At 40.9% G+C, this 26,888-nt stretch overlaps 1 pseudogene; it reads left to right on the top strand.

The window, feature by feature from the left end:
* Positions 1-26,888, top strand: part of LOC148149284 (centrosome-associated protein 350-like) — a 989,460-nt pseudogene that overhangs the window by 930,630 nt on the left and 31,942 nt on the right.

Raw genomic sequence — 26,888 nt, 5'->3', positions numbered from 1 at the left:
AAGGCTATAGACTTTCTCAAACAAAACTTAAGAGAGCTTGCCCAAGTCTGGTAAGGAGGACCGATTGGCAAACTTGAATAAAGACAAGAATGAAGGAAGCATTAACGGACTGATGTGTTCAGAGAGAAGGCATCCAAGGCAGCACTGGAGACAGACACCAATATTAACGCTGATGTGTCTGTGTGTTCTTCCAGTACACAAAGGGAGGACTTTTCACGAAATATCCACAAGAACTCTTCAACTCCTCTGTTGGATTTTCTGAACAGGGAAAAGGACCAACTCAAGGCTCAATTTAAAGTACCATTCCTCGAGCCTCAATGTGAGGAAATTCATGAGGAGCACATGGACATTAAAGTAGAGGAACCCAAGGACAATCGTGAGGATAGTGAAGACTTTAAAGGAGATGATCTGAAGAGCAGTGATTCAAAGGCCAATTCTTTGGTTGATATGATACTATCTTCTTTTGTCAAGGCCACTTTTGAACAATTGCAAGAAATCACAAAGTCTGTAGCTGAGAAGGTTTGGCTTACTAATCAATGATTACAGTTCAAATTGGATGTTGAATCCTGGCCCAGGTCACCTTCCAAGGATCAAGAGAAGGAACACAAGACTGATATCCCATTGGACACATTTGAAAGAGATGATCGTGATGATGATAAGGAAGAAGTATTATCTTCAGACCTTTGTCCTCTCTCTGTAAGTACCATGTTTTAACATACTTACAGGATTATCATTATTTCCCACACAATATGTCAAAATACAACTCCACTTTTTTCAGGTTGCACATGTTGCAGGTCATCATTTTTAGAAATAATCCTGAGTGTTCCCCTTTACCGAGGACCCTTTACCAAAAGACTGTTGTGAGGAATATCTTGATAAATTGTTAAATATTCTGATGACTGCATTGAATTCTGTTTATCATTTTGCCCCTTCCCTAAAAGTCCAAACCACTTTATCCTCCACTGTTTGTACTCTCCCATTATTAATTTATCATCATCATCATCATCCTGTTATTCATTAAATCCCATCTGTCACAACTTTGCTCACTCTGAGAATCTATATTTTCTGTTTCTATTTACATAATATATGGTGTCTCTTCCAGTCACTAATTTTTTTGAATTCTTCTGTATCATCTCTGTCTTTCCATTGGTCGATAATACACTACATGATTATTAATCATCTTCTTAAAACTCTCCAGAATCTTACCTTCCACAGGTCACTCCATAATTTTCAGATGAAGAAAGCCTTAAAGGTTGCACTTTTGAGTCTGAATTTGTAATGTGTTGAGGTTCCCAAAATTGACCAAAATATTCTAAGATCTTATGCAACTTAATGTGGCTTAAATTGTTTGTGTGCAGTTGGAAGAGCCAGGTTTCTTTTAATAGCCATATCTGTCACTTCAAAAGGCCTGTATGTTTGAATACTTTGTAGCATTTTTCTCTGGCCTGATTAGGATCTTAGAATTTCAGGTGTAATTCCTTTTCTTATCCACTCAATGTGTTACTTCATCTCACTCTTAACTTCAGTTCCTGAAGTTAAGATGAACTCATCTGTTAAACTGAGAATGATTTGACCTTTCTGAAATGCTGGTCCGCTGTATGAATCCACGTCAGTCCCAATGTTTATGGTGAGACTTCCCACAGCTCTGATCTTGAGTTATCTACCTACAGTCTATTATAAAGGCGGAACATTTTTGGAATTTGCCTGAGCAGAGACCTCTTAGAAGATGCTGTTGGCAAAGTGCTGAACCATGTAGTGCAGTGAATCGTTAAGTGAATAATTAATCATTTCTCAGTCTAGGTCTGAGGCAAAGTAAAATGTCAAACCTTCTCACAGTCTGGGAGTATTGCATATTCCCTTAGAGTTGTTTAGAATATGCTTTTGGATCTCACTGATATTGTTCACTTCAATTATAATTACATTTTCAAGCATTCCGGAGATTTTTGTTGAATAGAACATGCTTTGCGTTTCATCCAATTTTACATCATTCAGAATGGGGGAAAGAGTCCAAAGGCCCAAGAGTCAAAGGCTTCACAGAGCAGTTTTGGGCAAGGATAATGGATTGTGGGTTGTTTTGTCTGTGTATTTAGGGTGTGTGCAACAACTACCATTTCTCCTGTGCTTTTATCCACAGATCTTCATTTCTAATGAGGTTATGAAGTTGTTTGGATTCTACAAAGAGCAATATCAGAAAACAGGCTGACAGAAGATGAAGACATTTGACAGGAGAAAACGTGATCGGGTGGACCATATTTTGGTAAGTGCTTCAGTTTAGCAACTGTTCAGTTTTATATTGTACCACTGCATCACGACTATGAACACTGCGTCCTACATCTGAATTTTCTATTATTTCAAATGACAAAGGCTTTATTTTCAACTTTCTGGTTGAATTGAAAACTTGTCCTCACTGCAGTAATTTGCTGAAAATCAAGGCCTACTATTCCTTAGTTGCCACAAAAGTTTAAAAAAATTCAGAAGTACATTGATTTCAGTGCAGTTGTCAAAATAGTGTCATGTGTACTTTTTTAAATCCCAATGTTTGATTTCACTTTCTCTTCATGTTTCTTTCAGTCGTGTGGTGAATTTGTGAAGAAGACCGAAGCTGAACTCAGTAAAGATCTTGATGTTGCCAGCTCAACCTCCACCAAACCGCCGATTAAAACTCTGTACTCCACTGCGACTGAGAAGCTGAAGATTAAACTGCTGTCTCAGCGGAAGTAATTTCAGTAATGGATATTAATTGTGTGACCTTAGGAAGGGATGCCTCTTGTATTTCTCTTTTATACCTGAGTGGGACCCCTTTTGTCCAAATTATTTGTTGATTAAATGGTTCTTTAGTGAAGGAGAGCAGTACATTTGCAGAGAGTTTACAGTAGGGAAAAGTGCCTTTTGGCCCAACAGACTTCATCAAATCTAAATGATGTTTTGTCCTTCAACTGATCTCATGACTTAAATGGGGAATGGTGTCTCTTCAGTTAGGTGATTCAAATCAACCAAATCAATTGTCATATAATCACTCCTTCCATACCCAAAGGATATGTGGGTCAAATAGTAACATGTCTTGCACTGATTTATTTCAAGATTCCTTGATTCAGTGATATGCTTAAGCTATTCAATCCAACTTTCTTGTGTTCCCATTGGATCTGTGGTTATGCATAAGGAAACTTCCTCATGTCCCCTTAAACAATGTGTGATTCAACATAACAGTTGTGTTGAATCAATAATTGTAACCCAACTCTGCTCCTTGAGCAGATAACTAATCCAAGGATTCTAGCTCGGCCTTTAACTTCATGTTCAAGTTCTAAATCTTTCAGTGAGCAATGGAAAATAACAAAGAACAATGTCAATCATTTATTGTCTCTCCAGGCTATGCTTCTGTTGCCACTGAGTACTCCCTTAAGTTCGATGAGTCAATGACTGAAGATGAGATTGAAGAGAAATCCTTCCATTCCCTTCTGCCATCAGAGAGCCATCGCTGCTTTAATATGGGGAAGAAACGCAGCCAGCAGGATGATTCCGATGAGGACATACTGCAGGATCAATTGGCTTCAATAGCTGCAAAAGTGAGTTCTCCCATGGGTTAGCCAAGGGTGACTGGTGGTGCCAGTTAGTGGGATCTCAGTGCTTGGAATAGTTGCTCCTCTCCATGTTCTAGGTATCTTGCCATGAGATTCAGATGTAGAGGATGAGGAGCAAATGGGGCAATGAGTGTAAGGCAAGTGTTGGGCAGGGGCTGTTTTTTTTAAAAGATAAGTACCACTCACTAACAATGTTACCAGAGTTTATAAATCTTGAAGAGGAAAAAATCTTTTGCATTGTTAATCTTTGTGATCAAGTTACCATGTAGTGAAGACAGAGATTAATATTTACGGGGATTCCTTGCTCACCTCGTCAGGTAAACACAAGCTAAATTTGACTGCAAAGTATGTCCCTGAATTTACAACTTTCTACTGTCCATTAAAGGTGGGGGTAATAAGATGTAAAAGACAAGTGGAGCTTGCAGAGGAATTTGATTTGAACAAGAGACATTTGTGCAGATAATAAGAGATATTCTAATTGGAAGGATATGGTTGGTGATATTCTGCATGGATCTATGTTGGTGCCCTATCTATTCGCTATTCATAATGAAAGGAAAGCCACATTCAAAATTTGGGGCCTCTCTACAGATTAGCAGCGATCTCGAGTGTCGGTAGATGGAAGCATAAAATCAGAAAGCAAACTTGATAGATTAAGTAAATGAAAAATCTACAGATGAGTTTGTGTCGGCAAGTGAGAGGTTGGATCAAAATAGGATATTTCTTGATTGTGAAAATTGAGAGACAGTGGAGTTCAAAGATACTTGATGGGGGTGATCCAGCTGCATACAGTTCATGAAAATGTCACAAACAGGCTCAGAAAAGTGATCAAGGGGCCAGTGGACTGTTGACATTTATGTCCAAAGAAGACTAGAAAACAACGGATTAGAAGTCATGCTTCAGCAGTTCAAAACCTAGTCAGTCCAAGCCGTCAGGGCTGGGCACCATGGCTTAAGAAGAGTATCACTCTTGGTGGAAGTGCAATGTAGACTTACTGAAGTGATACTTGGGCTCCGAGGCTTAATTTAAGAAGAGAGATTGAATAGATAAAATGTGAGAGTCAGAACATTGAGGTGTGATATTGTGGAACACTTTTGCACATGGAAATGGATGAAGTTTGAAACTCCCTTCCACAAACAGTGGTTGATGTGAAATCAGTTACAAACTTTAAATCTGAGATTGGTAGATTTTTAACCAAAATGCTGAAGGATTATGGGACAAAGACAGGGATTTGTCATGATGTTGAAGATTACCATGATTTGGGTGAATGGTGGAATAGGCTCAAGAAGCTAAATAGCCTCCTCCTGGTTAATGTTGATGTAACCATGACACCCCTATTCTCTGTATGTGCAACTCCTATTCTGTTTTTGGTTTTTTTATCGGCAGCAATTTGGTAACTGGAGTCCTGACCAGAAAATTATCAGTATGAGGGACTTTGCCAGTCTTAATGTGTTTTACAGATGATGAAATAAGACAGTCAGCATTTACTTATCCTGATAAATATTGGGATAGTTTGTTGGGATCACTTGTGATGCAGCATGATTGGCATGTCTCATGATACTCCAGCTACTTTTAATTGTTGTTGTCTGCAGTCAGTCCTGAGTTTTTGTGGATTATGGAGCAAGTTTTGCTTGGGTCAGGGGAAGCAGATCACCTCAGTCTGTACTGTTTGTTCTCCTGTCTTTCACTATTCAGCATGATTTGAGCATGCCCTTCTCAGGAGGTCAAGACAGTTTCTCTCAATTCACCATGGCGATGGTGCGACAATACATGGAGGGGGAGGAGATGCGTACACAGCACCAGGTATCACTCCTCAAACTGCGAGAACAAGCCTTGAAGGAAAAGACCAAAGCAGAGCTGGCCTGGTTGGAGCACCAGAAAAAGTGAGTAGCTGACCTATGCAGTGATGTTAAGCTGAATAACCTTTCAAAAATGCAATGTAAGAATGTGCAGATACTTCTAGTTATACTTTCCGGAGAAGGGGGAAAGCTGTTGTCTTTTCTCATTGCAGTGAGGCTGTGTTGCAGAATCTAGATATTCACATCATCTTTCTCCTTATCACTGTTTGGAATGAGTAGAATGAATGCATTTTTGACATTTTTTTTTGAATTTTTAAGTTTGTTCTTTGAATTTGGGATGTTTCCGGTAATGCTGGTATTTATTTACTATCCCTCATCCTCGAAATGGTCATGGTGGTGAGCTGCCTTGAGCTACTGCAGTCTGCTTGGTCAATATAAACATATCAACTTGCAAGTGCTGTTCGGTTTGGAGTTCAGGGCTCTGGAACAGATTGATGCAAGACTGTATTTTGTACACTACAGGACTCATAACGGCACACAAACCAACAGCCACGCTCAGACAACAACTCACCAGAACGAAGGACCCGATACCCAACATGAGCAAAACTAATGTAGTGTACAAAATACCATGCAAGGACTGCACAAAACACTATATAGGACAAACAGGAAGACAGCTAACAATCCGCATACATGAACATCAACTAGCCACGAAACGACACAACCAGCTATCCTTAGTAGCCACACACGCAGACAACAAGCAACATGAATTCGACTGGGACAATACTACTATCATAGGGCAAGCCAGACAGAGAACAGCCAGGGAATTCCTAGAGGCATGGCATTCATCCACAAACTCCATCAACAAACACATCGACCTGGACCCAATATACCAACCACTACAGCGGATAGCTGAAACTGACAACCGGAAGCGGCAGGGACAGACCACAATGAACACTGGAGGAAACATCAAAGAAGCGCTTCGCAGGAGGCTCCCAAGCACTGATGATGTCGCCTAGCCAGGGGACGAAATGTTTGCAACAAAAACTTCCAGCTCGGCGAACAGATTTAAACAAATTATTTCAATGGATTTCTTCGCCGCTGTTAAGGCCAGTATTGTTGTCCATCCTTCATTGCACTTGGGAAGGTGATAGTGAGCCATTTCCTCAAACATCTGCAGTTCACCTGCTACAGGTACAACCACAATGCTGACAGGAAAGGAGTACCTGGGATTTTGATCCGATAGCAGTGAAGGAATGGTATATTGCTCAGTCAGGATGTTGTGTGGCATGGAGAGGAACTTACAAGTAATGGTGTTACCATGTTATCTATTGTCTGTGTCCTTTTAGGTGGTAGAGGTCAGAGGCTTTGAAGATGCTGTTGAAGGAATTGAGTGAGTTCCTGCAGTGCATCATGTAGTGCACATAGCTCTCACTGTTTATTGGTGAAGGACGTGAATGTCGAGATTGGTGAATGTGATGCTGATCAAGCAGGTTGCTACATTCTATTTGATGTTATGTTTCTAGGGCATGTATTGGGGAGACAGGAAGTGAGTTACTTAGTGAAGAACTTTCAGCTTCTGACCTGGTTTTGTTGACACAGTATTGTATAGCTGATCAGGTTCAGTTTCAGGTCGAGGGTAACTCTAATGTGTTAATTGTGAGGGAAGCAGTGATGATAATACCACTTCATATCAAAAGGATTGCAAGAGATGGTCAATGCTTGGTAGGTATGGTGTGCATGCCATCCATACTGCCATAATACTGTAGTCACATATGCCATACTATTTGTGGGCAGAAGATTTCCTTCTTCAAAGTCCCTCCATGAATTAGTTGGGTTTTTATGGCTGCTCAACATCTTTGTGGACACTTTTACTGACACCAACCTTTTATTTCCAGATTTTCTTTTAAAATACCCTTATTAATTTTGTGAGCATAAGCAATATTTTGTTGAAAGAAATTTTCTCTAAATTGAGTATGACAAGCATGGAGGGGCATTAAAGTTATAAAATATTAAGAGGAATTTGCTGTTTAATAAAATCTTAAAACCCTGATCATTCTCTTTCTGGTTTAGTTGCTAATTCAGCAGTGGTGAAACTGTGTGATCTACTTGGGCAGATTTATCCAAGTTTGTCTGTAAATTCCAGCATCATTATAACATGTGTCGGGAGCTGTGGTTTACTAAAGAAGTTGAATCTCTTGTCAAGAGGAAGAAAAGGCTTATGTTGAGACGTGAAGCTCAGTTAGGGAGCTTGAGAGTTACAAGTTAGTGAGGAAAGACCTAAAGAGAGAGCTACGAAGAGCCAGGAGGAAACATGAAAAATCACTGGCAGATAGGATCAAGGAAAACCATACAGCTTTCTATAAGTATATCAGGAAGAAAAGAATGACGAGAAAGATCAGGGCCAATCAAGGATAGTTGTGGGATGTTGTGCATGGAGTCCGAGGAGATGGGGAAGCACTAAATGAATATTGTTAGTATTCACACCAGAAAAAGATAGTGTTGTCGAGGAGAATACTGCGATGCAGGCTATTAGACTAGACGGGATTGAGGCAGGAGATTGCAGAACCTTGAGATTTGATCTTTATGTTGTCATTGTCTACAGGAATAGTGCCAGAAGACTGGAGGATAACAAATGTTGTCCCCTTGTTCAAGAAGGGGAGTAAAATCAACTCTGGTATTATAAATGACTGAGCCTTATTCGGTTGTTTTAAAACAAGTTGCTTTTCAAAGTTCAATTCTTAACTTCAGCTCACAGTTCCAAACCAAAACTGAGAAAAATATAGTGATGGTCTCAACAAGTTGCTGATTTTTGTTGGCAGAGGTTTTACCAATCTCGCAGTGTCAGGCAGTGTCACGCAGACTTGGAATGTTACGTTATTTGCTGTTGGACCCACTACAGATTTGCCAGATTCTGTATTCACTCAACCGAGGCACACTTTCCAACTTTATTCTTGATGAAGGGCTTTTGCCTGAAACGTCGATTTCGAAGCTCCTTGGATGCTGCCTGAACTGCTGTGCTCTTCCAGCACCACTAATCCAGAAACACTTTCCAACTTGCCCAGTAGCAAGAGCTAATGTGCAGTTCTCGAAAGCGGAAATCTGCTATTCATCATCTTTCTCTTCTGCAAAGTACTTGGCTGCTGAGGACAGTTTTTCAGGTTTGAGAACTCAGGTTAACTCACCACAGACCAGGAAGCAACCTCCTGAAATAAAATGAGAAATGCTCACTCAAAGTTAGGCATCAGTTGTCGAAAAAGAATGTGAGTAACTCTTTCATGATGATTTTCCACCTGGAGTACTTGACTGTTTGAGTTTGTGTTAACAAAACATTTTGTCGAAGAAAAACACAAAGTTTTCATCAAGAACAAGCATTATAAGTTGTAAAAGTTGCACAGTGCCACCTGGAAACTGTGCAACTTAGAACTTAATGGGTTATGGAGTTGTGTGCCCTGACTTCATTTTTGTCTGTACTCTGTCGTCAAAATAAATTTATTGACGATGTAAAGACGGGTTTGGTTGGTCTCCAACATGGTAATACATTGCATCCAATTTCATCACAGACTGAAATCAGGCATCTTCAAGAAGCCAACAAGGCTGCTCACAGGGAGAGGCAGCTGATTCTGAAACAGCAGGAGGAGATTCAACATATGCTCCTGACCACCATCAAAATTCAGGAGAAACTCAAATCCGCTGGGGAGAGCAAGTTGGTTAGTATCCCACCATTTGCAAACTCCTGAACTGTTCAATGCAAGGTTACTATTAAAGTAAGGAATTACTTACTCAGCAGCATGAATGATGGGTGATCACTTTCAATCCAAGCTTGCTATCAGCCAGGTTTCTGGTCTATATTATCATTGCAATATAAATAAAACTTTTAATATTTTACAGAAAAGATGTAAGAATGGTTTGTCTGCCACTGAGAAACATCAACTTAAGCCTCGGTACTTTTATTAAGTTGATAATATGTTCACATGTTCCCTTATGTAGAGTCCAAATCTCTGCAACCTAAAGCTGTATATGCAGGAATACCTGCTGCTGCCGAGAATACCATCCTCTGTATTCATCGCTATCGTGTTTTATTCTGCATTCTGTAGAAGTGACAGCACAAGAAATGGAGCTTTCAGCCCAATGTATCTGTGCTTCTGTTCTTTCACTCCCTGCAATCTGGCTCCTACCTGTTATCAGCATATCCTACAAAGGTGTCAAAACATTTTTGCACTTGATCATGTGCATAGGAATGGGACTAGGTTGTTGAGCCACTCATCTGTTTGCACTTACTTCTATTATAATTGATCTACATCTCCCTCCCTTAATCAGTTTCCCTGAATAAACATTCCCAACAATCAAAAAAATCAGTCTCACTTTTGAAATTTTCAATTAATTAAAGCTCAATTAATTCAAAACTAATGAAACGCTCTGCCTGCCTGAAAGGAAATGATGTTGCTTAGTTGCAGCAACCAGTCTTTGAATCTCATCTGTGTTTCACTGCAACTAATTCCAGAGCTGTTTCCTTTTAGGAACAAACTTAACTTTCCATGCGTCCATCTTGGTATCTTCTCAGGTTCCAACTCGACAGGACCAGCGGGATGCAGAACAACCAGAAGTGGAGAATGTTTCCAAAGTCAGCCCCACTTCCAGTCCCCTACAAACAGATACGGAGATGTGGAGTCCCTCCCCTGTTTCGATTTCAGGCAGTGAGACCAGCAGCATCATGCAAAAACTGAAGAAGATGCGCAGTCATATGGATGAAAAGTAATATCTCTTATGGCTCCTTATAAGGCATATTGCTGTGAAAGGCTGGCAAGCCAACCAGCTCATTTGTCAGCTGGTGATGTGACAGAGAGGATGAGAAAGAGAGAGACAGAGTGGCTCTGAACAGAGATAAATAGTAGAAGTCCATTTAACTGTGTTTTTCAAAGGCAGTGTGTTTGCTGCATATGGTGCTTCTAATTATCCCCCCTGAGGTATTGTCATGTTTGACCCTGCGAGTGGGGCAGCAAAACATCAATATGGCCTCACTGCTACTGGTCTCCAAGTAGTGGAGCTTTTTTCTTACCCTCATCTTCTTTACTTACACCCATTGCCCTGGTGCAACAGTCTCAGAATGGGATTGCAATGTGAAAACTTTCACTGGTGCAAAGCTTGCTTTGCCTTTCAGTGGAGTGTGTTGGGAAACTGGAGGGACATGCAATGTTGCAGGAATTGTTTTTCCTGGTGGAATTATCAGCTTGACATCATTGTTTAAGCTTTTTTATCCTATGAAGGCAATTGCATACACTACAGAGGATGTAAACAGGTCTTATGAGGGCAGTACCATGGCTCAATGGCGAGCCCTGCTGCCTTACAGTGCCAGGAACCCGGGTTCGATTCTACCTTCAGGCGACGGTGTAGAGTTTACACATTCTCCCAATGTCTGCATGGGTTTCCTTCCACAGTCCATAAATATGCATGTCAGGTGGATTGGCCATGCTAAATTGCCCATAGTGCCTAGCGATATGCAGGCTAGGTGAATTAGCCATGGGAAATGCAGAGTTACACTGATAGCGTAGGGGAGTGAGTCTGGGTGGGTTGCTGTTCGAAGGGTCATTATGGACTCAATGGGCTAAATGGCCTGTTTCCACACTGAGGGATTCTATGATTTGTTCCAATAGCGGAGTCAAAAACTAGAGAGCTTAAGTAAGAAAGGAAAAATTTAAAAGTTACCTCGGGGGCAATTTTTTCACACATGTATGGAATGAGCTGCCAGAGTTGGTAGTAAAGGCAGCAATAATGACAACATTAAACAAACATCAGATGGGTTTGTAAGCTCTGGATGGACTGTTGGGAAGGCAGTGCTTGAGATTCTCCCACTATCGAAGTCAGAAAGAGAAATGGAGCTGGGGTTGGCTTTGATGAGCTCTGTTGCCATTTGAAGTTAATGAATCCTCAAGTTGTGTTGAGGTAGAGGTGTAGGGAAGTTGGCTAGAAATGTTTGATGGAATATTTGGAATTTCTCCCTAATAATGTGAGGTTTTCTTGAGTATCTAAAGATAAAGCAATTTTGGGGTGATACTCAGCTGTTTTGTTTTTCTTGTTTTGCTCCTTTTTTTGTAAACATTGATCTCCTGTCACCACTACTTCTCTGTCTTTACGTCTCATCACTGGGCTTCTCTCAGTGTCTGTTGGGGAGCGAGAGGCAGCAACTGTGATAAACTAGGATAAAAATCCCCCACCATGGCAAAAAAAGCACATAATTCTTTATACTTTGCAAAACACTGTACTGTAAATAGGAAATGATATTGAGCTAAATGCAAGAAGGTATAGCATCTGACTTGTCTCAAACCTCTTACTAAACTTTGAGGACCAGGCTATCAGAATTTTGTTTGCTCGCTTCCTTTGAGATCACAGTTCACTAATGTCCCAGTACCAATCCCTGGGCCGGGCCAGGTTACCAATTGCAGTGGGGTGGGGAAATTTATGACAGATTGAAGTTTTTTTGAAGATCAACATTGCAGATTGAAGTTGACTGTTTTGACTAATATTGCGTCAGCAAACTTGGAGGAAATCCTTTTGAATGTGTTGATTAACTGCTCTGAGCCTATTTACATGCAGTAGTGCTGCAATGTTCTAGGATGTGTGAGGTGTACAAGGAGACCTTGCCCTGAATTTTGTTTGTGTTGTGAAACTATAACCCAAACAGTGTTGAATTTAAAAAGTAAGAATTATACATTTTGAGCTGCAGGTTAATGTCCGATTTTAGAAATGAATATCGGCAGCTAGCTGACACTTCCTTTCTCTCTCCCCAGTCCTGCTTGCATGTCCATCAGGTTCCTCACTAAACGGGAGCAGAAACTGATGCATCGGCGACAGCATGCAGAGGAGCTGCTGAGTGGAAGCGGCGGCTCGATGCTGAGGAAGCTGCGATCCAACAAATGGAAAAACAGGCTCTGGCTGCTTGGGACAGGGAGCTCAAACCAAACATGGCAAAGGGAGAGGCAAGCGAGAAGATTCCCGAATCGAAAGGTAATGTTAGCCTCTGTTTCTTGTTTGTTTGTTTTCTCTTCCAGGCAGTAATGCATTTACTGTGGTTCTGACTACTTTCAATTGCACTTTGGTATCGCTGATTGTCATGGCACGTGTGAGGTGATGTATTGATGTGTAAATGTCATCAGTCTCGATTAATGCAGAAGAAGCAAGGTGTAAACCTGGCCTTTTATTTTGCCTGTCTCATTCATTCAAGGAAATCACATTTCCTAAGCATCTGCCGTGATCCATTTAATCAGCATAGGTCAGATGTTGGAATTATCATCTTTCTCAATGGTACCTTGACACAATAGCTCAGTATAATTTCCCACTCACCCTCTCAGGGAGGCTGAAGTTTCAGATTTTAATTCCTTTCACTGCTGGTGGTTACATATCACTTGCAGAGTTGAGAAGCAGCAAAAGTTGTAATCAGTGAGAGAGCTTGGACGTTGTTTACACAAGGCTATGTGGTCACTTTGTTTACATGGAAAAATCTAATTTTCTTTGCAATATTGATAATTAATTTCATTCCTCACCCTTAGCAGCAGAATGTAACTGCAGTACTGCGCAGAATGTTGTATCGGAGTATTTTGACAATGAGCAGTTATGTCTGATAGAATCTGAATTAGCTCAAGGTGCTTTTCATCAGTGACCTGTGCAAACTTAACTTTCTCTGGTTAACTGTTTCTAACCTACTCTCCTTATGATATTGTTACATGCATCTGAAATAAAGAATACATTGAAAGGAGGACGGACATGTAAGACAGACATACTGAATTGTGCATCTTACTTTAAGCACTGTTAACCTATTGCAGTATAAATGTTCTAAGTATTGGTATTTTCTCTAGACACAGCCAGTGAGGAAGAATGTCCTGCGCCACTTTGCTCCCAGCCCCACAGTGACAGTTCAATTCCTGAGGAGGTTAGATGTTCACCTGCTCAGACTCTGGAATCACCAGCAGCAGCCCTTCGGCTGACCACCAGTCCTGACCATCGTATTTTCATAGATGATGTTTATTCCCAGGATTTTGTCGCAACACACAGGAAAATGGTAAAAAGATGTTTTGCATTGTTTTTTCTACAAAAACTATTTCTAATGAGTAAAGAATATCATATAAGGCTGCAGTGAATAGAAAATCATTGGCTTCGCTCAAAATCAGTCCTAGGGAAACAGGAAGTGGAGAGAATGGGAAACAGTATGGAGAGGGGGTGGGAGATCTGAGGGAATGGGAGTTCTGAGAATGAATGGAAAATATAGGTGTTGGGGGAAAGGGAATTTTGAGGGGAATGGGAAACAGGAGTGGCAGAGAATGGGAATTCTGAGGGGGAATGAGAAATGTAATGTGGGAAAGAATAGGAATTTTGTGAAGGCATGTGAAATATGTGCGGGCTCGGTGGATTAGCAATGGGAAATCCAGCTGGAGGGGAGGGGGCTCTGGGTGGGCTGGTCCTCGGAGGGTTGATGTGGACTTAAAAGGCCAAATGACCTGCTTCGGCACTTTATGAAATCTCTGATTATCTGTCTTTGCCCCACCTCCGTTCTTCCACTGCAGGACCCTCATCAATGTCTGTCTTACTTCCAGACTTGACGATTGTATTATAACTACTTGTTCTATTCCAGAAAGCCGGTTGGTGAAGGATAATACCAGAACCAGTCTTTGCACCATTTAAATTAATTTACATGATTATACATTGCAGGCAAGCTATTTGTATTCCTTTAATTAAATCTTTAAGAATTTCAATTTTAATTTCTCCATTACTGGAAAAGCCTTCAGTTACTAAGACAGTGACCACTTTAATTCTGTCCCTGAACTTTACTTCTGTCTATGTCACTTTCCTCCTTCAAGACACTCGAACTGTATGACAGATTTCACATCTGTCCTTGGATCTCTTTGAGGCTCAGTATCATGTTTTATTCTATTTCTGTGAAGCTACTTGGTTTGTTTTATCATATGAAAGCTTTGTTATAAATGCAAGTTTTTAAAGATAAAATAGGAAGAAAACAGGTAACTGTGAAATAAAGCATCAGAGCAGATTTCAAAAGTGATGACTATGCTTAAAAAACCTCACCTTTCAGATGTGGAGATATGATGGGTGTCATGCATAAGATTAATTGGCAAGGAATTAAGGCAGGGGTAGCAAACGGGATTTAAACAGAAGGGTGGAAATATAGAAAAGGATTTGGGGAAGTTCCAGAGTGGTTCAAGAAAGTCGTGGTTTCTGGGTTTGCTTGTGGGGACACTTTTATTTTCGGTGTTCATTTAATAATTTGATTGTGTACCAAGAGCATGTGGTGTTGAAAATCAGAATATTGTAAAATAAGAAGAATGATGAGTGTTTTGGAAAAGTTAAGGAAGCTGTGAGGAGGTTTGATAAGAAGCAGGAATGGTTTAAAGATGACAGGTAGAATTGTGTTGGTGGGTATGTGTGTGGCAGTGTATTTTTTCAATTTTAGATTAAGCGTACCAGCAGCAATTGTAATTTGAGTGGGAGCAGGCCTGGTGCTATGAAGGATGGTGATTTGTAAAAGCAAGTTCCTAGGGCAATAAAGGCTTTACCTTAAAAGCTGTGCTTTTAATTATGGAGCAAGTAGAATTCTAGAATTTAGGAAGAGAGATTGTTCAATCTTCCCATAATTCTAGATGGCCTAGTGTTGGTGTCATTAATCCACCTAACTGCACGTCTTTGGACTGTGGAAGGAAACTGGAACTAGAGGAAACCCATGCAGACACAGAGAAAATGTGCAAACTCCACACAAACAGTTGCTCAAGAGAGGAATTTGACCCCAGATACATAGTGCTCAGAGGTAGCAGTGCTAACCACTGAGACATCGTGACACCCAGAGGGAGGCTGACAATCAATCTCCTGGCTTATCCCACCTCCTTCCTTTTTCATAAACTTGGAAAATAATGTCAGACTGGAATTAATGTTTGCTTTCTTCTCTGGTTTTTCAGTCTCCTTCCTCAAAAGTGACTGAGAGTACATCGAAGCAAGATGGCCAGAAAATCAGCTCCAGCATCCGTGTGCATGACAGACCTATTCTAAAATCCCACCAAGCATCTGGCAGCTGGTCTGATGAAACTGTTTCTGAGACACAGTCAGGTAGGAAATTTCAAACATGACCAAGCTTCACAGAGGTTCTTCAAATTATTTGATGTACTTCGAAACTCAAACACTATGTGTATTAATTTTTGTTTAAAAGTGTTGCTTGGCTGAGAGTATAGCACAACACCGAGGGATGGTGATTCTTGAGCCTTTGTCTTGTGTGAAAGTGAAAATAACACCTGAAATGGCCTTGCTGTAGGATTTATTAAGGGAATTTTGTTTTAATTCACTTGTGGGATGTAGGCATTGCTGGGTGGCCAGTATTTATTGCCCATCCATGATTGTCCGTAGAACAGTTAAGAGTCAACCACATTGCTATGGGTCTGGAGTCACATGGAGACCAGACCAGGTAAAGATGGCACTTCTCTTCCCGAAAGAACATTAATGAATCAGATGGGATTTTTCTGACAAACGACAATGAATTTATAGTTATCATTTGAATCTTAATTCCAGACTTTTTATTTTATTGAATTCAAGTTCCACCACCTTGCATGGTGGGATGATGACATGAGTTCTGTCACAGGAGGTTTTCCCTCTCGTTTTGCTTATTACTGTATTGTCACTGTAATTGAGGATGACAGCCCAGAGTTAAGTCAGCATCGGTGTGGTAGATTGTCTGTTAACATCTCGTTCTGTCAGTTTCCTTTGGAATCTCTGAAGTTGAACAGTAAGAGCTGAATGCCTGTGCAAGTTTGATTTCATTGGTCTGTAACTTCAGTCATGTTGCACCTGTCTAAATTGGAGAAAGAATGTCACCAGCTTTTCAGAAAAAATTGCACACCACTGAAGTATACAACAAAGGGAAGTCAACTCCAACAGGTTTGCCTGTTTCTGACTCTCCAGCTGTGTCCCTTTGCCACTCCAGCCTCTCATTTGCTCTCCTCAGCTGATCCACACCCTTTATATCTCAGCAGCATGTTCCAGCGTCGAGTAAACCCAGCATTTATTCATCACAAACCTGTCTCTGTAAAGTTACATGCCTCCTGCCTCATCATCCACAACTCTCACCCAGAGACTTGACCATTCCATCCTCTTCTGGTCAGATTTCTGAATACTCGATGAATGTGAGCACTTCCAAAAGTCTGGAAAGAGTGCTTATCTGAAAATTATCAGACTGGCCTTAATTGAACTTTGTCTCCCAATTTTTCAACATCTCCAATCTAATTTTCACAGTTAAGAAAGTCCTTCATGATGAATCCCTGTCTCTCTTTGTAACTTTTAGTCTGACATCATCCTTCGATGTCTTGTGGTCATAATTTCTCTGACTGTTGCATCCCTTCCAGAGTTAACGTAAATCATGGCCATGTATAGTAGCCCAATTGCAGAATTCATTTCCAAAGCCCATTCCTCTCCTGTCCTTCAAATGCACATCTTTTGCAAGCTTTTAGTCTCCAGCTTCCCATTTTGGCTTTTTCCTCAATATGGTTCTAACCATGCTCACCGTTACTGACTGCCCAGATAGTTCTGCTGTGTGATCGGCCGGTGTGTACGGTGATACTGTCGGTCTGAGGAGTTGATGTGTTTGGTGACACTGTGGCCCCCAAGTGGTCAATGTGTCCATTGCATGAGGCTTTGTCAGTGGTACAGCAGGTTTGATTAAAGTTGTTGAACAGGTTGTGAGAAGTATCACCAAGAGTTATGCAGGTTTGCATATATCTCTTTTCCGCTAATGTTAGTGTCCAAGTTGAATTTGATTGTAAGGAGACCTGTTAACATTCATTGGGTGGATCTTCAACAGAAACTACGTCAGACCAGAGTGATATTGAAATCAGGATCCATGCACTGAAGGACGAACTTAAGAAGCGCAAGTCCATTGTGGACAAGCTGAAGAAAGAGCAGGAGGAAAGTCAACAGGAGCGGTTGAAAGCACAGGAGGCCAGCCTCATCAAACAGCTAGAGGTGAGATTGAACCCTCCACTGCCCTGCAGGTTTCAGCTGGGGATGGTTAGAACATGTGACCTTGCAGAGGTTGAGTTCAGAGCATTTCACATGTTGCATACTGCGTTCTCAAAACCAAATCAGCATCCATTTCCTTGAACTAAAAATTGTTGGGGGCTGTTGACTTTTATTCTTGCCATCTAAGGAAAAGTGGTTGAGCAAGGTTGCTTTTTCTGTTTGATTTTTTTCTCTGCCATTAATAAGAGTTTTTATATTCTTCCAAGCATTCATTCAAACCTTTTATCCCAAATTCCTCTTCATATCTTCATCTCATCCGACTTTCAAGAGGTTCCTTTTTCCAATGGTGTCTTGGGTATTCTGTCCTTATACTTCTTCCTGAGCAATGTCCCAGTATTCTTTATTAAAACAGCTTTGAGGCCTATTACTTGTTAAGTGCTGCATAAATAGGTTGATGTAATGTTGAATGGTGTGTTCAGTGGCTTGAGAGGAATAAACAAACTTGTTTTGATCACATTCAACCAACTGGGCTTTTTGGTCTCCCTGTTAATCTTTCTAAATTTTGTGGTTAACTGGTTTTACAGATTGCGAAAATTAGATTTGTTCATTCAAAAAAGATTTTGTCTTATGCAGTTACCAAAGTAGTGTCATGAGTACTTCTTATCATCCCAATGTTTGATTTCACCTTCTCTCCATGTTTCTTTCAGTTCTATGATGAGTTTATTGCAAAGGCCCAAGCTGAACTCAGTGGAGATCTTGATGTTAGCAGCTCAAACTCCACCAAACCACAAAATAAAACTCGTGCGCCACTGAAACTGAGAAGGCAAAGGTTAAACCGTGCTCTCTGCAGAGGTACTTTCAGAAATGGATGTTAATTGCGTAACCTTATGAAGGGATGCCTCTTGTATTTCTCTTTTATACCCTAGAGGAACCCCTTTTGTCCAAATTAGTTGTGATTAAATTGTTCTTTTGTTAAGGAGACCAATACATTTTGCAGTGACTTTACATCAGAGAAATGTGCCTTTTGGCACAACAGATTTGTGCAGTTATTTCGTCTCCATGCAAGTCTACTCCCACTTTGTTTCATCCCATCAGTGCGTTCTTTTGTATGTTTCCCCCTGAGGTACTTATCCAATTTCCCCCGAAACATATTCATGCTATTGAACTTCAACATTCCCGGTACTAGTTGTCATGTTGTTCCATGTTGTCCCCTTTCCAAGGAAGAAAGTTTTGTTTTGAATTTCTGATTCGATTCATTAATGTTAACTTCCTGTCCAGGTCAGCCTCACAAGTGAAGACATTCTCCCTCCATGCAGTTTGGGCTGCTTCATTTTTAAAGTTCTCTATCAAATTTTATTTTTTAAGTTCTCTATCCGGTCACTAGCTTATACAGTTAATGGTCGGGCCCTGGGTGTGTTGCTGAACAAAGAGACCTCGGGATGCAGGTGCATTGTTCCTTGAAAGTGGAGTTGCAGGTAGAAAGAGTGGCAAAGGAGACATTTGGCATGCTTGCCTTCATTGGTCAGAACATTGACTGTCGGGCTTGAGGCATTACGTTGCAGCTGTACTGGACATTGGTGAGGCCATTTCTAGAATACTGCACACAGTTCTGATCGCCTTTCTACAGGAAGGATGTTAAACTTGAGAGTGTGCAGAAAGGATTTACAAGGATGATTGGAGGCTGAAGGATTTTTGTAGAGGAGTTTGGATAGGGTGAATAGCCGAGATCTTTTACCCAGGTTTTGGGAGTCCAAAACTAGAGGGCATAGGTTTAAGGTGAGAGGGGAAGATCTAAAAAGGGCCTGAGGGTTAACATTTTCAGGCTGAGCGTGCTGCATACATGGAATGAGCTGCCAGAGTGGTAGAGAGGGGTACAATTACAACTTTTAACTTATAAAAGGCTTAGAGTTGGATATATGAATAGGAAGGGTTGAGAAGGATATGGGCTAAATGCTGGCAATTTGGGATATTAGAGAAGAACTGAGAAGATCCAGTTTGCTAATCAAGGATTAAAGTTCAAATTGGATGTTGAATCCTCACCCAGATCACCTTTCAAGGATCTTGAGGAGGAACAGAAGACTGTCATCCAATTGGAGACATCTGAAAGAGATGACAGTGTTGATGATAAAGAGGAAGTACTATCTCAAGATCCTTGTCCTCGACCTGTAAGTATTAATTTTGAGCCAGTTTTGGGATGGATTTTAATTTTAAGAATTGGAGATGTGTTATTTGTCTTGAAGCATTGATGTGATTGTTTGATGAATAATCCCAGAGCATATTAAATTCCCACATTTTAACATAAATGTCGGATTGTGATTGTTTCCGTCACAAATGTCAAAATACAACTCCACTTTATTTGGGCACATTTTGCATGTCAACATTTTCAGAAATTACCCTGAGTGTTCCCCTTTCCCAAGGACACTTTCCCAAAAGACTGTTGTGAGGAATATCTTGATAAATTGTTAATATATTTGTGGGTGATAAAATCAAGCTGTGGGGGATATTCTTAAAATTTCTGGTGTCTCAGTGTTTTCTACCTTGCCCATCAATTCTCAAAATAAGTGTAAGTACGCCTGATTATTTCTCAAGGATTTAGTGGCTATTTCCACTGTGTAATTACTGAGGAAGGACATACTGGCACTGGAACGTGTCCAGCGGAGATTCACACGGATGATCCCTGGAATGACAGGTCTAACATATGAGGAACGGCTGAGGATACTGGGATTGTATTCGTTGGAGTTTAGAAGATTAAGTGGAGACTTAATAGAGACATACAAAATAATACATGGCTTGGAAAAGGTGGATGCTAGGAAATTGTTTCAGTTAAACGAGGAGACTAGGACCCGTGGACACAGCCTTAGAATTAGAGGGGGTCATTTCAGAACAGAAATGCGGAGACATTTCTTCAGCCAGAGAGTGGTGGACCTGTGGAATTCATTGCCACGGAGTGCAGTGGAAGCCGGGACGCGAAATGTCTTCAAGGCCGAGATTGATAGATTCTTGTTGTCTAGAGGAATTAAGGGCTACGGGGAGAACGCTGGTAAGTGGAGCTGAAATGCGCATCAGCCATGATTGAATGGCGGAGTGGACTCGATGGGCTGAATGGCCTTACTTCCACTCCTATGTCTTATGGTCTTATGGAGTTTAGAACTGAAGGATTGCTATTGAAATTCAAACCTTTTCCTCCGCACTTTTCTGTCCTTCCCTAAAAGGGAGGCAGTGTTTTTAAAGAGGATCTTTTAAACTAAGTTTTGAATCGTCTCTGGCTTTTTCAGTTCGCACGCAATTTTTCCAGCGTAGTGTTCTGAAGCAAAGTCCTGAGACTGAATGATCATCTGATTAGAAGAACAGAAGGGTTTATGGTTTGCACATATTAAAATTGATTGGACAAGCAGCTCTTTCATAAAAGTGCTTGACAAGTTCTCATTCTGTCCATTCCTTTCTGAGCATTCAATATCGGAAATCACTGAAATAGGTGCTTGGGTCAGTTTGATTTGACACAGCAACATCCTGACTAAACTGACACGTGCTCTTCTGATTTGTCAATATTTGTGTTTCCCTGTAAAGTGCAGGAATAAAAAGGGGTGCAGCAGTCAACTGAAAGTGATCTGATTTTGGAAAGCTGAAGCTCAGAACGTTCAGTTTGAAATCATTCATTCCCCGAAGTACACAACAGTTAGAAGATAAAGAGATTCTCCATACTTATACTGTCAACCAGGAAAGATTTGAACAGTCCATATCAGTTTCCTAAAATGGCCATTACTTTCTCTATGGTTACTTGTAACAAGCCATATGTTTTAGATTGCATAGTTTGAAGAATATTCACTGTTTTCATCACAATGTATCTGATCCTGAACTGTCCAAAAGTATTCTTTTCAGTTCAATAACTGTATTCTTCTCATCCTCCACACTCCATGATAGTCCATGATATCTCCCTTTGTGAGCCGAATGGAATATTGATTCCACCTATAGAATAAGTGTGACGTGTTCTTTTCATACTAAGTTTATATTTCAAGCTCAGGAAAACAACTTGTGATACTTTGAAATTGTGTAAAGATGATTATTTTCACCACCTTGATTAAGGCCAAAAACTTTTAAAACTTAAAAAGGAGTATAAAGCATTTGTTCTGACTCCATCAAGTAAATTTTGTATTGAGTTTGAGTACTCAGTCTAATAAAATATACTGTTTAATGTTCTGGATCTCACTCCATGTGGAAACCTTGACTTTCATTACATGGCTGAGAATAAATGGGAAATGAATTCCAGCCTGTGTCTGACACTTCAGACGTACTCTGAGATATAAAAAGATGATTCTCGTTTGTTTGTCTCCCATTTTCATGCTTCGATTTCACAGTTTATTATAACCATGTATTGTTCATTAATGTTTTGAAATGAATTCCATCATTTTTGTTCCTGACCTTCAGTATCTAGATTGACCAACAGTTTGTGTACTTTGCAACAGGGCAGCCCAGTGCAGGAGCCCCAGTCCCTAAAAGATGTGCCCCGAAACATCCAAGGGGAAAATAACTTTGATTTCGCTCAAGATGCTGTAGAGATTGAGACATTGGTTCATGCAGCAGCTGAGGAGCTGTGCAAATGGCAGGAACTTGGCCATGATCTGGGGGATTTGCAAATACCCCCAGACTTTGGGAATTATAAATGGAAGAATGACGAGAGTGTGAGCAGAAGAGCTTATTGTGAGGTGAGACCCAGATTTTGCATTTGAAAACAAAATTATTTTTTCTTAGTTAAGCAAGAAAGGTATGGGTGAAGAGTGCTCCACAGCAGCTCTGATTGATGATATGTATAACAGAGCATGTTAAAAACATTATCTCGATCCTGATGACTGCATTGAATTCAATTTACCATTTTGCCCCTTCCCCAAAAATCCAAAGCCCCTTTCTCCTCCACTGTTTGTACTCTCCCATTATTAATTTATCATCCTCATCATCATCAAACTATTATGCGTTAAATCCCATCTGTCATAACTTTGCCCAGTCTGAGAATCTACAGATTCTGTTTCTATTTACATAATATATGGTGTCCCTTCCAGCCACTCAGTATTTTTTTCAAACTCTTCTCCATCGTTTCTGACTTTCTATTGCTGTTTCCATTGGTTGATAATACAATATTTGATTATTATTCACCTGAATAATTGGAGCCATGATAGCTTGCTTTCTATTTACAGCATGTCCCACAGATGTCATTCATTTTGTTTCAAAGATTTGTCTCCTTTTATGTTGTGGTGCCTTCCTCAGTATTGTGCAGGAAATCTTGTCTAATACATCTGCACCTACCCTTGGTAGTTCTGCAATCCTTTTAAACCCCTTCTCGAATCTCTCTTTTGCCTTGTCTCCTGCAAGCAATGAACTTCGAAATGTAGCCTTGGTTCAAATCGTGGAGCAAACAGTTGTTATTTTATATATTTTGAACAGGATTCCCTTTTGTTTTCACTGTAATGATCTCATAAGCTTTTTGTTGAGTGGAGAGGACGCATCTAATATAATCTTTTCTCTGTTAGTCTTTTACTTCTTCCAGCTTGTCCTTAATGTTACAAGAGAAATTTTTGTTGACATCTTTTCTGACGATCTCCGTGCCAGCCCAGCCCTGTGGATGAAGCCAAGCCGAATTAGCTCTTCATTCTTCAAACGAGTGAGGAACCCTCAGAATTTAAATGAAGTAAAGGTAATAACTCCACGCAATCCTTTTTTCCTACTTGTCAGTAATAATGTTGCAAACGTGATGCTGGTTGGAGTTAAAATATGTAGATTAAGTAAGTGAGTGACTCATCTTGTAAACAGTGGCCATTATCCTGACTTGGAAATCTGTCACTGCATCTTGGAAGTCCCTCCCGAATGAGATTGTGGGTCTACCTCAGCACCATCTTGTCAAGGACAAGTAGGAAGGGGCAATAAGTGCTGGCCAGCCAGTGACGCCCACATTTCATGAATGAATAAAAAAAATTCCTCTATGCCCATTGAGTACCAAGGAACCCCATTTTAACTCTAAACTCCTCAATGAACATTTTTTTAAATGACTCACAGGGTCTGGGCATCGCCGGCTGGCCAGCATTTATTCACCGATCCTAGTTGCTTTTGAGAAACTGGTGAGCTACCTTTTGTAACCACTGCAGTCCATGCGCTGTAGGTAGACCCATAATGCCCTTCGGGAGGGAATTCCCAGAATTTGATACAGCAATCCTGAAGAAACAATGATATTTTTCGAAGTCAGAATGATGGGTGGCTTGGAGGGGAACTTGCAGGTGGCAGTCTGCTGCTCTTGTCCTTCTTGATCTAAATGGTCACAGATTTGGGAGGATCTGGCTGAAGATCTCTGAATTTCAGCAATGCGTCTTGTAGATTGTACACACTGCTGCTACTGAGTGGAGGGTGGTGGAGGGCATGGCTGCTTGTGGATGTGGTGCCAATCAAGTGGGCTGCTTTGTCTTGGATGTAGTGAGCTTTTTGTGTGTTACTGGAGCTGCACTCCTCCAGGCAAGTTGGGCAGATTCCATCAGACCCCTGACTTGTACTCGGTGGATTTGCTATGGGGAATCAGGAGGTGAGTTATACACCACAGTATTCCAATCTCTGACCTGCCCTTGTAGCCCACAGTGTTTATATAATGGGTCCAGATGAGTTTCTGGTCCATAGTAACCCCGATGATGTTCATTATGGAAGATTCAGTAATGGTAACACCATTGAATGTCAAGGGCCATTGGTTAAATTGTCTCTTAGAGTTGTAGAGATGAACAGCTCAGAAACAGACCCTTCGGTTCTACTTGTCCATACAGACCAGTTATCCGAGATAAAATCTAGTCCCATTTGCCAGCATTTGGTCCATTTCCCTCTTAAACCCTTCCTATTCATATACGCAGCCAGAGCCTTTTAAATATCGTCATTATGCCAGCCGCCTCCACTTCCGCTGGCAGCTCATTCCATGTACACACCGCCCTCTGCATGAATCAGTTACCTGTTCCGTACCTTTTAAAGGTTTCCCCTCTCACCTCTGCCCTCTAGTTTTGGATTTGCCTTCACCAGGGAAAAGACTTGTCTATTTACCCTATCCATACCACATTTTATAAATCTTTTCACAATTGCCTCTCAGCCTCTGATGCTCCAGGGAAAGTAACCCCAACCAATTCATCTTCTTCCTATACCAGAAACCCCCCATCCTGGCAACACCCTTGTAAATCTTTGCATAACCCTTTCAAGATTCACAACATCTTTCCAAGAGCAGGGAGTCCAGAATTGCACAGAGTATTCTAAAAGAGGCCTAATCAGTGTCCGATTCACCCCCAACATAACCTCCCAACTCCTATACTCAATGCTCTGACCAATAAAGTCAAACATACCAAACACCACCTTCACAATCCTGCTTACTTGTCACTCCACTTTCAAGGAACTATGAACCTGCACTCCAAGGTCTCTTTGCTCAGCAACACTCCTCAGTGCTTTCCCATCAAGTGTATAAGTCCTGACCTGATTTGCCTTTCCAAAATGTAGCACCTCACATTTATCTGAATTAAACTTCATCTGCCACTCCTCAGCCCATCTGTTCGAGATCCTGTTGTATTCTGAACCTTCATCACTGTCCACTGCACCTCTAATTTTGGTGTCATTTGCAAACTTACTAACCATACTATGTTCCATGTTCACATCCAAATCATTTATGTAAATGGCGAAAAGCAGTGAACCCAGCACCGATCCTTATGGGCCACCACTGGTCACAGGCCTCCTACTGGAGATGGTCATTAATTTGCAGTTTTGATGCAAAAATTACTTGCCTCTTACCAGTCCAAATCTGCATATCGTCTAGATCTTGTTGCCTTTGAACATAACTCCTCAGATACTGAAACAGTCTATGAATGGTATTGAAAATTGTGCAACCATCCGCACTTCTGACCTTATGATGGAAGTAAGGTCAGGAACTGAGGAGCCCCATTTTACTCTGATCTCCCCAGTGATCCTCGAGGAACCTCATTTTACTCCCAACTGGAGACACAATGTAATAGCTCTGAGTGTTAGCCATGGCTCAGTGGCACTCTTCCTCAGTCAGCAGAGGGGATTAACGCTGAAGTGAAATCCTGGATGACAGTCCTGGTGCAGTACTGAAGTATTGTTTTCAAAGTGAGGCCCCATTTCCCCCCTTGGGTGAGTTTTTTAAAAGAGTTTTGGTGTGACATTGAAGAGGAGTGGAGTTCTCCCTCATGGTCCTGGTCAATCTACTACATGAGTCAGCCTGGCTCAACGTTTACTGAACCATTTCTCTGATTTGTGGGAACTTGCTGTGTGAAAGTTTGTTGCAGCTTTTGACTATATTATAATTAGTGGCTATATTTCAAAGGTTGGGAACAACATGGTGCAAGTGTGAAAAGTTATATATATTGCAAGTTTTTTGGCAATTTGAGGTTAAGGTGGATGACTTGAGCATTGGTTACAAAGTATTGTCCAGCACGAAGACCAAGTTCTTTACTATTGCAACAATGCAACTTCTATTTTATTGTGGCACTGACATTGAAGTGTACACTGGATGACTCCTTCCAGTAACTCAGACTTGAAACACTGCAATGTGAACTTTTTACCACGATCTAAAGTCAACATCAAGCCGCTCATTGTCTAGCCTGACTTCCCTTTGAGCACAGTTTGTGAAGTGTTGCACTTTGCCAGGGACTGAGAATGGGCATGTGTAAATCAGCTTTTCATTCACAGAGTAAATTTGGGACTGTTCATTTCCTTTGCTTTGTCTTTATAACTCAACTGTAATGTGTCTTCAGTCTGAACTGTACTATTTCCCACACCAACATTTCTGGGCATGTTACTTGCCTTTGTTAGCCGAGAAACCTATTAAAATCTTCCTGCCTGGAGCTATGTGAGGCAGTGGTCAGTGGTTAGATCATATAGCTTTGATGAACTCATCTGTTAAACTGAGAGCGATTTGACCTTCCTGAAATGCTGGGATCACTGAAGGAATCCACGTCAGCCCCAATATTTATTGTGAGACCTCCCACAGCGCTGATCTTCAGTTGTCTGCCTACAGTCTATTAAAGGAGAAAGTGAGGACTGCAGATGCTGGAGATCAGAGCTGAAAATGTGTTGCTGGAAAAGCGCAGCAGGTCAGGCAGCATCCAAGGAACAGGAGAATCGACGTTTCCTGACGAAGGGCTTGTGCCCGAAACTTCGATTCTCCTGTTCTTTGGATGCTGCCTGACCTGCTGCGCTTTTCCAGCAACACATTTTCAGCTACAGTCTATTAAAGGCAGAATATTTTTGGAATTTGACAGAGCAGAGGCCAGCACTTGTTGGCAAAGTGCTGAACCACGTCATGCAGTGAATTGATAAGTGAATAATTACTCATTTCTCAGTCTCGGTCTTAGGCAAGGGAAAATGTCAAACCTTCTCATAATCTGGGAGTATTGCATGCTACCTTAAAGTTGTTTTGTATATGCTTTTGGATCTCACTGATGTTATTCACTTCAATTATAATTACGTTTTAAAGCATTTAGTGATT

This window comes from Chiloscyllium plagiosum, unplaced genomic scaffold, assembly GCF_037043375.1.
Source record: "Chiloscyllium plagiosum isolate Xiang-an unplaced genomic scaffold, Cpla_swu_hap1 HiC_scaffold_9, whole genome shotgun sequence".
Taxonomy (NCBI): Eukaryota; Metazoa; Chordata; class Chondrichthyes; order Orectolobiformes; family Hemiscylliidae; genus Chiloscyllium; species Chiloscyllium plagiosum.
Note: the sequence above shows the minus strand (reverse complement) of the source record. Positions and strands in the feature narration are given on the sequence as shown.